Consider the following 14,045-nt stretch of genomic DNA (forward strand, 5'->3'; position numbering starts at 1 on the left):
GCTCACTGCCCTCTGACACACATCACACGTGCTAGGTGGCGACGAGGCAACTGATAGCTTATCGGCCGACTTCCGGAGTGTAAGTTGGGAGATTGTGTGGTCGGCCCGACCAACCACCCGACATGAGTTTTGTCGGAAAATCTGGTCCCAACAAACCTACACACCACCCAACCTGCAGAGACCCTGCAGATCGGGCCCAGCAGATTGGGTCGTGTGTAGCGGCCTTGAGCAAGTCTTCAGTCTTCTTAGGATAGAGAAAGTTCTTTCTACGGTTGCAACAGAAACAGGAAGAACTGCGAGTAATTTGAGAAGGGTATAAATGTTGGGGGAAAAAGTCTTGTCACATTTTTCTAGAGAACTTACAGCCGTTTCTGGAAGATTTGAAGGATTTTCCTGACTCCATTCTTCCCACAACATAAACTCACTTTGCACAATCTCTTTATGTGACAGATCTTCTTCGTAGAAACTAAAAGCAGCTTCCAGTGAACCGAAATCTGTTATGATACACAATTGTCGAAGGATGTTTTGTAAGGGTGCAACTGTTTCCTTGTGAGATTCAAAGCGTTCTTTTATTGAGTTACAAAAATCGTCCAGGTATGGCACATAAACAGCTACTCGATAGTATTCTTCTTCTGTGGTGTAAGGGACATTGCTACGTGCTGTTTAAAGGTGGCATATTATTGGAATCTCTTCTTTAATGTCAAGTTTGGCAGCGAATGACTTTACTTGATTATACAAGGCTTTAAATGAGGCATCAGCATTTGCCCTCCCCTTCGACAGAAGGTGTAAGACACTCGTGATGTTAGTCAAGGCCTGTGGAAGATCTATATTTTTGTTTTGAAACTGCTCAGATAAGTTGTGTGTGGTTGATAGCATCTGGCTCAAAACAAAAAGATTAACAAGGAACACAAATTGACTAACAGCACTACTTAGAGTGTGAGCCTTAGATGCTGAATCACTTAATTCCTCTTCTATTTTGCCAAGGGAGAGAAAGGCTCCAAAATGTCTTTAAATAAAATTACCGAGTCGTGCCTTTCTACCCATTGGGTTTCTCACAGTGAAATAAGTTTCTTTTTCTTCTGTTCTGGACAACATTCAGAAATTATTGATTTCAATATTTTGGTTCTTTTGGCTGACATCCCGCAGACTTCTTTTATGACACCCAGTTTCTTATAGAAGATATTTTGCTTAAAATTTGTATGAAGAACAATGTGTATACAGGGCTAACGGTAGCTTTTGTCTGATGGAAGCTTGTACTCCTCTGAATTGCCCACTCATCGTGGTAGCACCATCGTACCCTTGGCCTCTCATTTTGTTTAGGTCAAGCCCTAATATTGACGAGGTCTCCAATATTGCGTTGGCCAAACCTGCTCCAGTGATGTCATAAACGGGGACGAATGTCAGAAAATCTTCTCTGATTTTGAAAGTTTGGTCCTCTACGTAACGTGCATAGAGAGAAAACTGTACGATTTGGCTGATATCAGTGGTTTCATCTGCTAAAACGGAATAAAAAAAGACTTTATGACATTTCCTACAATTTTTTATTGCATTAAGTGACCGAATGTGTTAATAAGTTCGTTTTGAATGAAGGAATTGTGTACATCGCCTTCCCACCACTGGTCGTTAATTGGTCTTTAAGAGTATTATCTCCACTGTTGGCTCGGTATCTCAACAACGATCGAAAATTCCCATCATTATGGTCCGGTTCTTCAAGGATTATTCATCCAGAGTCACGATGACCCCTTAGAGCTATTTGCTGCTTCCCGCAAACTCGTATTGTTTGCATTATAGGGATTAGCCATTTTCTAATATTCCCAATATCCAGTCCTCTTTGGGCATTTATTTGATTCATAACACTTTCAGCCTTTTTAACTATACCTTTTGTATTTTCAGCGATCAAAACATATTTCTTATGATAGGATAAGCTTTCATGTTTGCTAAACATTTCCCTGGCTTTTTTTAGATTGGTAAAAGCCGGAGTGACCAACGCCCCTGCTACTTGGTGATCACCTTTCCCTACATTTTTGGTATGGGAAAATCACACACAGTACTTGCAAAAAGAACCAGATTTTCCTCTGAATAAGCTGCTGCTGTTGTTGTTTGAGCCATCAGTCCATAGACTGGTTTGATGCAGCCTTCCATGCCACCCTATCCTGTGCTAACCTTTTCATTTCTACGTAACTACTGCATCCTACATCTGCTCTAATCTGCTTGTCATATTCATATCTTGGTCTACCCCTACCGTTCTTACCTCCTACACTTCCTTCAAAAACCAACTGAAGAAGTCCTCGGTGTCTTAAGATGTGTCCTATCATTCTATCTCTTCTTCTCGTCAAATTTAGCCAACTGTTAATAAACTTAACCATGATAGGTTAATATTGTGTTTGGTCCGTATTGACTGGTCTGAATGTGTAATATAACTATTTATAATAGTTTATTTAAATCTGCCTTGATGAATACACTCATTAAATGAAAGAAATATTATTAATTAAACCATACATGTTTCGGGAAATCTCAACCATTCCCTTCATCAGTGGTTAGATCAAAGAATGACACAATCTTTTGTTTTACAATTTGAAGGACTATTGTGTCCCATTACATCATATCAAAGAGTAAAGAGAACTTATGAAATATTATAAAAATGATCAATAATACAATTTTGGTTGAACTGAATGGGAACACTACACAAATTTAGGATCTTCAAGTTTTTCTTCTTTTCTTCTTGTTTTTGTTCCTTAAATGATTATATGCTAGACTAAACAGTGGGTTATCTTTTGTACTTTTCTCATTTAAACTTGATTCAGAATTACATTTTTGTGTAAGGTAAATTTCTAAATTTTCCAAAACATTCATCAGTTTTCCCTTTTTGGTCGAATGTAATAATTTCATGTCATTGGAAATGTCTGTAAATTTACGATTCATTTCAACCATATGTTCTCCCATTGCCGAATATCTTTTATGTTTGACCGCATTAACGTGTTCTTTGTACCTTATAGCCAAACTTCTTCCGGACTGTCCTATGTATCGTTGTTTACATGAGAAAAGTACAGAAGATAACCCACTGTTTAGGCTAGCATATAATCATTTAAGGAACAAAAAGAAGAAGAAAAAGAAGAAAAACTTGAAGATCCTAAATTTGTGTAGTGTTCTCATTCAGTTCAACCAAAATTGTATGTATTGATCATTTTTATAATATTTCATAAATTCTCTTTACTCTTTGATATGATGTATTGAGACACAATAGTCCTTCAAATTGTAAAACAAAAGATTGTGTCATATTGTGTTATTCTTTGATCTAACCACTAATGAAGGGAATGGTTGAGATTTCCCGAAACATGTATGGTTTAATTAATAATGTTTCTTTCATTTAATGAGTGTATTGATCAAGGCAGATTTAAATAAACTATTATAAATAGTTATATTACAAATTTAGCCAAATCGATCTCCTCCCACCAATCAATTCAGTATCTCTTCATTCGTGATTCGATCTATCCGTCTCACCTTCAGCATTCTTCTATAACACCACATTTCAAAATATTCTATTCCCTTTCGTTCTGAGCTGGTTATAGTCCATGTTTCACATCCATACAATGCCACGCTCCACACGAAAGTCTTCAAAAACATCTTTCTAATTCCTATATCAATGTCTGAAGTGAGCAAATTTCTTTTCTTAAGAAAGCTCTTCCTTCCTTGTGCTAGTCTGCATCTTATGTCGTCCTTACTTCTGCCATCATTAGTTATTTTACTACCCAAGTAACAATATTCATCCACTTCCTTTAAGACTTCATTTCCTAATCTAATATTTCCTGCATCACCTGCCTTCATTCGACTGCACTCCATTACTTTTGTTTTGGACTTATTTATTTTCATCTTGTAGTCCTTACTCAAGACTTCGTCCATACCATTCAGCAGCTTTACAAGATCCTCTGCAGTCTCAGATAAAATAACAATATCATCGGCAAATCTCAAGGTCTTGATTTCCTCTCCTTGGACTATGATTCCCTTTCCAAATTTCTCTTTGATTTCCTTTACTGCCTGTTCTATGTAAACACTGACAATAAGAGGGACAAACTGCAGCCTTGCCTCACTCCTTTCTGGATTGCTGCTTCTTTTACAAAGCCCTCGATTCTTATCACTGCAGATTGATTTTTATACAGATTGTAGATAATTCTTCGTTCTCGGTATCTGATCCCAATCACCTTCAGAATCGTAAATAGCTTGGTCCAGTCAACATTATTGAATGCCTTTTCTAGATCTCCGAATGCCATGTACGTGGGCTTATCCTTCTTGATTTCATCCTCTAATATCAGACGTAAAGTCAGGATTGCTTTACGTGTTCCTACATTTCTTCTGAAGCCAAATTGATCTTCTCCCAACTCAGCTTCAACTTGTTTTTCCATTCTTCTGTAAATAACACGTTAAAATTTTGCAGGCATGAGATACTAAACTAATGGTGCGGTAGTTTTCACACCTGTCAGCACCGGCTTTCTTGGGAATAGGTATAACAACATTCTGCCGAAAATCGGGTGGGACTTCTCCTGTCGCGTACATCTTACACACTAAATGGAATAACCTTGCCATGCTGGTTTCTCCTAAGGCAGTCAGTAATTCAGAGCGAATGTCATCAATTCCAGGTGCCTTGTTCCTATTTAGGTCACTCACAGCTCTGTCAAACTCTGACCTCAAAATTGGGTCTCCCATTTCATCAGCATCAACAGCCTCTTCTTGTTCCAGAACCAAATTATCTACATCTTTACCTTGATACAACTGTTGGATATGTTCCTGCCATCTTTCTGCTTTGTCTTCTTTCCCTAGAAGTGGCTTTCTATCTGAGCTCTTAATATTCATTCACCTAGATTTCCTTTCTCCAAAGGTTACCTTGATTTTCCTGTATGCTGCATCTACCTTTCCCAGGAACATACAGCCTTCGACATCCTTGCACTTCTCCTTCAGCCATTCTTCCTTAGCTACCTTGCACTTTCTATCCACTTCATTCTTTAATCGCCTGTATTCTTTTCTGTCCTCTTCGTTTCTAGCATTCTTGTATTTTTGTCGTTCATCAATCAGGTCTAGTATCTCCTGAGTTATCCACTGATTCTTAGTCGATCTTTTCTTCCTTCCTAACATTTCTTCAGCAGCCCTACTGACTTCATTTTTCATGACTATCCATTCTTCCTCTATTGTGTTTCCTTTAGCCTTTTCATTTAGCCCTTGTGCCACATGTTCCTTGAAACAATCCTTTACAATCTTTTCTTTCAACTTGTCTAGATCCTATCTTTTTGCATTCTTTCCTTTCTTCAATTTCAACTTCAGATGGCATTTCATGACCAGCAAGTTGTGGTCAGAGTCCACGTCTGCTCCTGGGAAAGTTTTGCAATGCAACACCTGATTTCGGAATCTCTGCCGAATCATAACGAAGTCTATTTGATACCTTCCAGTGTCTCCAGGTCTCGTCCACGTATACAGCCGTTGTTTGTGGTGTTTGAACCAAGTATTGGCAAGGACTAAATTATGATCAGTGCAGAATTCAACCAGCCGACTTCCTCTTTCGTTCCTTTGTCCCAATCCAAATTCTCCTACTGTATTACCTTCTCTTCCTTGCCCTACCACTGCATTCCAGTCTCCCATCACAATTAGATTCTCATCACCTTTTACATACTGTATTAAATCTTCTATCTCTTCATATATTCTTTCGATTTCCTCATCATCCGCTGAACTAGTAGGCATATAGACCTGCACTATTGTGGCGGGCATTGGTTTGGTGTCTTATCTTGACGACAATAATTCTTTCACTATGCTGGTCGTAGAAGCTTACCCACTGCCCTATTTTCCTGTTCATTATTAAACCAACTCCTGCATTTCCCCTGTTTGATTTTGTGTTGATAATTCTGTAGTCGCCTGACCAAAAGTCTTGTTCTTCCTGCCAACATACTTCACTTATACCAACTACATCTAACTTTAGTCTATCCATCTCCCTTTTCAGATTCTCTAACCTACCACAACGATTCAAACTTCTAACATTCCACGCTCCGACTCGCAGAATGTCAGTATCCATCTTCCTGATGATCACCCCCTCTCGTGTGTAGTCCCCACCCGGAGATCCGAAAGGGGGACTAGTTTACCTTCAGAATCTTTTACCCGGGAGGAAGCCATCATTAGTACATCATTCATACAGAGAGAGCTGCATGTCCTCGGGAGTTAGTTACGGCTGTAGTTTCCCGTTGCTTTCAGCCGTGTAGCAGTATCAACACAGCTAAGCCATGTTGAGTGTTATTACAAGGCCATATCAGTCAATCATCTAAACTGCCGCCCTTGCAACTTCCAAAAGGCTGCTACCCCCCTTTCGATGAACCATTCCTTAGTCTGGTCTCTCAACAGATACCCATCCGATATGGTAACCACGCAAATTCTTCTAGCCACTTCATTTGAAAAGATCTAGTATGATTTGAACTATCAATGGAGGGGAAATTTGTATCAAAGGTGAGGTTTTCAAACACTTTGTAACATACATTTCTTTTTTCGTTTGTGAAAGACTGAACGGAATTGTCTTGACAATAGTTTCCAATATCATACTGTATATATTTTTCCTTAGTTGGTTAGGCCTACTATCCTCCATAACCGGAACTACATTAATTGAGCTCGAAGTAGTGACATCACAAGAAGCAGTTCTACCAACACAGCCAACTTCAGCATTGTCACCGTCACGCCCATTTGTACTTTGTCCATTCGTAACACTACCGACTTCACGACTATTGCCAACAGGCTTATTGACACTTGTTTTTTGGGCGAAAAAGTTTTGAATGGAAGCTAACCTCTTCATTACGATAGTGGTTCACTTACGGCCAACTTCAGTATACTGATAAAGTACGTAAACATTAACACTTAAAACAGCACCATTCTTCAGTACAACAGATGTCGAACAAACGTAAACAACAACCAATGATTGCCACTGACCTGTACATCACACTCCTGGCGTCCGGTTGTTGTGCTGGCCTCTGGCGGTGACTGGTGTAGTTCAGATAGCCCGGCAGGAGCGAGAGCTTCCGATGTTCAGAAAAATCAAATTGTCAGTGATCACTGACACGAACTTCACACCACTTCCATACGCCCCTGATATGCCCTCACTCCATGAGTACTACCGAGAGGTTTGGAATTTAATCCAGACTTCTGACATGAAGTCTAGTGATTAGAAATTGAATGTATACCACCACCTCCCCTACCCGGCCGGCCAACATTCTGACCATGAATTTTTTTTCAACCAAAGGAAATCGAACCGGCTAACCATGGCGTCAGACCAGACAGACTTCACTCCTTAACGATCATGGCTACCAGTAGTGGTGGGCAGTCTGAGACGAGGTCTCGAGATTTCTCGAGACTAGCGCAGGCACTATTTCTCGCAAGAAATTTAGAGAGATCTCAAGAGCGTTGTCCCCACACTGCGAAGAGCAGCGTGTTGGAGGCCTAACAGGTAGACAGAGTTGAATGTTGTTTGTGCAGAGTATGCGAAAAGCCAACCACGGGCCTTCTCCATTCCGTAAATACGTGTCAACAAGCAACTAGGGCCATTTCTACAGAGGTCTATTTTGACGCAGTATAACATAACTATAAAGGATATGCATTCTGGCATTGTATGCAGCAGTAAGTAAACGAATGAGTATTCTAAGTATAGAAACTGATGGCTATTGTAGGCATACATTGTCATCAGATCCCAAGTTAAATATCCATATGAACAGTGCTTGTGTTTACTGATATTTTTGTGATGAAGAAAATAATTCGTTACAATGTTATGGAGTATTCACGTCATAATTAAATACTTCGGTATATGACGGTGCAATGTGTAATTGTACGTGACAGCTTTAAGACGATGTCCGAAACGCAGTGTAAATCGTGGATATAGGTCAATACATCATGATTCACTTTAGCAGCATCATTTTCAAAAGAAGCAAAATATGTCAGCAGAAATATTTCTGGGATGATCCGACACTTAAAACAATGTAATACCTCTGTGATGGCCTGCATCACAAGAAGCTACCCTGTCAACAACAACTGCAAGGTATCCCAGGTAGGTGTACATCCTATCAACAGTTACCGGTACTCAAACAAATTATCCAGGTTTATTCAGCTAAGATGTTCACCTCAAATAACTCTTGAACTGTTTCAAATACTGACATTCTGTTTTCAATTTCGTTAATGGTATTAAGGGGCTCATTGTTCTATATGCAGTACTTTTCTATGCTTTTGACAAATTTTGTTGGCACACGTTTCCATATGAGAACTGCTGCTCGTACACTGTCAAGCTTACGCTCGTAGTTACTGGGACGTCGCACATATCACAGCACAGGAGAATCAGTCTCGAGAGCATTGCCCATCGCTACCCTGTAGAAAGAATCGGAGCAAACTTCGCCATTTTAGATTAACGTTCTACTCGTGCATTATGTTGGTTGCATATGCAACAAGGAACATCTTGCCCAGTCTCAAGTTCGAATAATGCATGCCTCTAGTATCCAGGTAGGTGTACACCCTATCTACAGTTTTTTAGGCTTTAGACAGAACTTATTTCACGCAATAACTGATGATACATTATTCTGCTTACACTTGTAGTTACTGGAACGTCGCACAGATCACAGAGAATCGGTCTTGAGATTCTCGTGATCTCTGACGTCAGTCTCGAGACAGAGCACTGCCCATCACTAGCTACCAGGCGGGCAGTACAAACATTCCGAGTTTCCAAAATAATGTCAGTAAATCGTGATTCACTTCAGCAGCATTGATACTAACTTTGTTTAAGGAGTGTGCTCCGCAGGGGAACAACCGTTTTTTAACGTAGAATTACGATCCTCGACAACGGCTACATGTTTAGGTAGAACGTGTATATCGCCGAGAGTATTTAACTTGCGAATATGTTTAATGTCTCAATAGACAGATAAAGGAGGAGGCTACGAGGATACTTGTCCAAAAATATATATATATATATATATATCTGAAACGCAGTTTACAAGAAATAGCACTTGAAAGTAAGGCAAAATTTGTGCTAAATATGTGATGTCACATGCATACTCTGTTACAAAATGGCACTGTGTTGACTCGTATGCTCAGTTGGAAGACAGCTGAGAATGCGAAAACAATTTAACAAACAAGACCACTAAACCCTCAAAAACCTGCAACCAATACAATATTGACAGTCTACTGCCAATTTTCTTTGAAGTGTTCTTGACTGAACTCCACTAATGTTTCTACATGCTTGAGCACTTGTCATAGCCCTGTGCATTACAATCTGCAAGTGGCACTTGGAAGTTTCAACCGTGGATAATATTTCATCACTTTTTTCTCTTGCCTTCCTTCCAAATAAAAGCTCTTAAATTCAATACATCTCTAACAAATTTCAAATAAATGCGTTTCTTTATTTTGGAAAACAAAATTCAGATTAAGAACATTCAGTTCTTAGCAGGAGATGCCAGGGTCCCACCAACAATTATTTCATAAAAAATTGCCTCTTCCCTTTGAATCAAAATGGTTTTCAGAAGTTTTCTAGCACATATGAAAATAAATGCATTTTGAGTGTACCACGACAGACAGTGAGATTTTGTCTTTCAGTTGGTTTTCTTTTACTTTGGCCACATGCTCATGAGTTATGTCGTCACATTGCAATCAGTTCCATTATTCCCAAGAAACTGCCATTGTGAACATCACCAATCTGGGTAGTTTCTCCCTGGAAAATTATAAACAACTAAAAAAGTAAGAACACCGAGTCCCTACAGGGTCTGGGCTCCGGACCTGGAGGTACCCTTGGACCTCCCCTTGTAGAGACCATGTCGTAAAGTGTGCTTCTTCTAGACCAGGGCCTCTCAGGGTGCATGCGCGTGGTGCATGCACTGTGAACGGTGCAAGAGACGACTTGGCTTGGTTGACCAGAGTGCAGACCCCCCACTCCTCGATTTGGAGCAATAGCGCTTACTCTCTCTTTCCTCACGCCTGTCTCGCTCGCTCTGCCTGTCTCCCTCTGCCCCACTTGCGCCGTAGCGCTCCAAATCCAGGCCGACTTGAGCCGAGCGTAGGCGAGTTGAGCCGAGCTTAGCCGAGTAGCCCAGAGATGAAGCGTTGATCCGAGCCATGCCGAGCGGCAGCGATGCACAGTGCACGGAGCTCTTGCGCCTCTATCTGCACGCGTGAGATTTTGGGCGTTTGAGAGGCCCTGTTCTAGACTTTCCAATTGAGTAACATGGGTAAGCAAGCTACAATTTCATATACTATGAACATAAAACATTTGAAGAACTTGACAATTAAATGTTTGCAACTAATTTTGAATTCTTTAAAAGGGACAGTAAAACAAAAATTTTGATCAGGAGAAGTTATATAAGTGGAACAAGTTGCTATCTCTTGAGTGTGATTGTGGTACTGACACACAGATTGTAAAACATATCCTGTCTAACTGTTCCCTGAGAGCTTATAATTCTTTAATCTGATTTCTGCATCAGTAGATTATTTAAAAACTATGAACTTTATATTATAAAGTGTGAATAAATGTGTGTGTAGCATTATTTTTATGTTGAAATCTGTTACAAATAACAACAACAACAACAACAAGGAAAAAAAAAAAAAAAAAACTAAAAACAGGAAAGGCATGGACTAAGGAGAGAGAGATGAAAAACTATGAACATGTGAGAGAAATGGGTAAAAGTTACAGAATACTTATGGAGACAAGAACATCTGAAAATAACTGGTCCTCAGTTGACATAAACGAGAGAGTAAGAATACCACCATAACAAGTAGAACGGAATAGTGTTATCACTCCCTCCCTTATTAGTGGTGATTACCGAGCTCGATAGCTGCAGTCGCTTAAGTGCAGCCAGTATCCAGTATTCGGGAGATAGTGGGTTCGAACCCCACTGTCGGCAGCCCTGAAGATGGTTTTCCGTGGTTTCCCATTTTCACACCAGGCAAATGCTGGGGCTGTACCTTAATTAAGGCCACGGCCGCTTCCTTCCCACTCCTAGCCCTTCCCTGTCCCATCGTCACCATAAGACCTACCTGTGTCGGTGCGATGTAAAGCAAGTAGCAAAAAAAAAAGATTTAGTGGTGATTAGTGGGTAAGCTACCAGTTACCGCTGCAATTGTCAGACACATGTTTGCATCCCCCAGTAGGTAAGTTAGAACAAGAGATGTAAACGTGAAGTACATTCAAACGTGTTTCTATACGTGTTGAAAGACGAATACAGTGACCGTATCATTCACATGATATCCAGCAGCAGAAATGTAATAAGTGTTTGTTAAATAATAATTATGCTATTCTATTCCATTCTGTGTTGTAGACTGGGATACAATAATATGCAGTTCATGATCTACAATTTCACTGATGCTGTAAAAGATATAAAAACTTTGTTGGTGAATACATGTATACATGTAAGAAACTTCTATAGGATAAAGATGTGGAACTAAACAGAAATGAGTGTCAGACACACAATACCCATGAATGTACTGCATTGTATGGATTGCTTTATATTTTACTGAATAGTATATTTAAGCCTATGCCCTTTAAATGCACCATACTAAACGTGTTTTGTTTCTATAAACAGAGTTTTAATGCTTTTCCTTCTGTTCCTTTAGATTATTTCAGTTAATCCAGATTTTCATTAATCCGGTCCACTTATCCCACCCAATTATTCTGGATGGCATGATCATTAAGACGTCAAGTCTCTATGGTCTTGGTTAGCTGGTTCAAGTCCTGTTGGTGAAAATTTCACCTCAGATGTTGGCCGGCAGGGTAAGAAAGGTGGTGGTATACAATTTCTAACCATTAGATTCCACCCCTCAAGCCTGGATTCAACCCCATGTTCATATGAAGCAAGGGCATATGAACGTTGCGGACTATGATTTGTTCCTCAGATGGGAACGATGAGCCTTGAAACGACCCCTTGGTGTTAACTGTTGAGATACTGGGTGGCGATACTAGGTTTCACTTTCTCCCTACCTCGTTTTCATCATCAACTCACACCTAAACGCGCAGGTCATCTCTGAGCATCATAGAGCAAGAACTGAACATGTCCTCAGATACACCCAGCACTACAAGCCATACGCTAAGCAAGCAAGTCTGGATTAACGAGGTTTTACCTTACTGTCTCCAGCTTTTCCACAAAAGGTTTCTAAGGCAACGGTAACGATAGTTTCAGTTGCATCCTGAAACAACCCTTGCAAAACAAAGTATGACAAAGTATGTCTAAAGTATGACAGGTCTATTCTTCATTATAGTAAGCAATAAAACAATATAAAATAAACGATTTAAATTACATTATTTTGAATCCACTGTACAAGTTTGAGAATAATTTGAGCTATGTTGTAGTAACAGTCAATTTTTAAAGAAACCACCACATTTTCACAGCGCTCACAACTAAATAACCTACATTTTTTCATAGGAAATGCCATCAATCAAGTGAGTAATTACCAGGGATAGGATTTATATGTAATAAAAATGGCTAAATATGTACATACATATAGGCTAAAAAAATGTTAAAATATCGATTCATTTTCTATAAAAAAGGATGAAAAATAATGTAAATACTATCAATATTGAATCGAATTTTAATACTTGTACAGTTAAAGATATATTGCTTAAACATGAAAGTCACAAAAATAAGAATTTAAATTAAAGTCACAGAGCAAGAGTTTAACCTTTTGGATATGGGTCAGACTGGGCAAAGGTCACACTACTGTCTCATGTCCTAAAAATATTGAGAGGAAAAAAAAAAAAAAAAAAAAAAAAAAAAAAAAAAAAAAAAAAAAAAATAATTTGAGACCAGAATCAGAGATATTGTTGAACCAATTTTGGAAGAAGAGCAGTATGGTTTCTGACCAGAAAGGTCAAGTACAGACCTTAGTGTATTTGCAATTAGGATGCTAATGGAAAAATACTGGGAGAAGAACAAGCCTTTATTTCTAATATTTTTGGACATTGAGAAAGTATGCGACAGTGTACCAAGGGAAAGAATTTGGCAATGCATGAAAGAACTTCAAGTGCGAGACAGCCTTATAGACAAAGTGAAAATGTTGTATAGTGGGAATAGAAGTTTTATACAAGTAGGATGTGGTTTGTCGGACTGGTTTGAAACAAAGAGAGGAGCGCAGCAGGACAGCTCATTGTCACCACTTCTATTTATTATTGTGATGGATGTAGTAATGAAATCTATTAAAAGGAAAGAATATGGAGATATCAAAGCCTTCACATTTGCAGATGATGTTGCGATCTGGAGTGACTCAGAAGAGGAATTGGGAGAGAATGCAAAGCTGGAATGAAGAGTTTAAGATATATGGTTTAAACATCAGCAAGACCAAGACGGTGGTGATGAAAGTGTATGGGGAAGGAGCAGAACCAATAGTCATGTTAAATTAAGCCCAACTGGACAGTGTTCCAGTTTTCAAATACTTGGGTAGTGTTATATCAAATGACAACCTAGCAAAACATAAGGTGAACAATCGAATCAATAAGGCAACACAATTTTATCACCAGGTAAGACACCTGCTGTGGGATGAGCAAATACCCATGAAAACAAAAATGACATTGTACAAGTCCTATTATACACCAATTCTTACATACAGTCTCGAAACCACAACACTGACCAATAGAGATAATTCCAAACTTCAGGCAGCTGAAATGAAATTCCTACGCACTATGATCCAGAAAACCAGGAAAGACAAGATTAGGAATGAGAAAATTAGAGAAGAAGTAGGAATAGATGATTCTCTCCTCAATAAGATTCAGATATGAAGACTGAAGTGGTTTGGTCACATGAAGAGGATGCCAGTAAACAGAAGTGCAAGGAAGGAATTTGACAGAAAAGTAGAAGGAAGACGACCCGTGGGAAGGCCACGAAGGAAATGGATAGGTTTAGTTAAGAACGATGTACTGCTGAGAGGTCATGATTGGGACAAGTTGGTGGAGGAAGAATGGTAAAAGGACAGGATGAGGCTCATATACCACACCCGGGAAACTGGAGATGGTTTAGGATGATGATGATGATTATTTAAAATGAAATGTTAAATTATGAAAATGT

The sequence above is a fragment of the Anabrus simplex genome, chromosome 1, assembly GCF_040414725.1.
Source record: "Anabrus simplex isolate iqAnaSimp1 chromosome 1, ASM4041472v1, whole genome shotgun sequence".
NCBI lineage: Eukaryota > Metazoa > Arthropoda > Insecta > Orthoptera > Tettigoniidae > Anabrus > Anabrus simplex.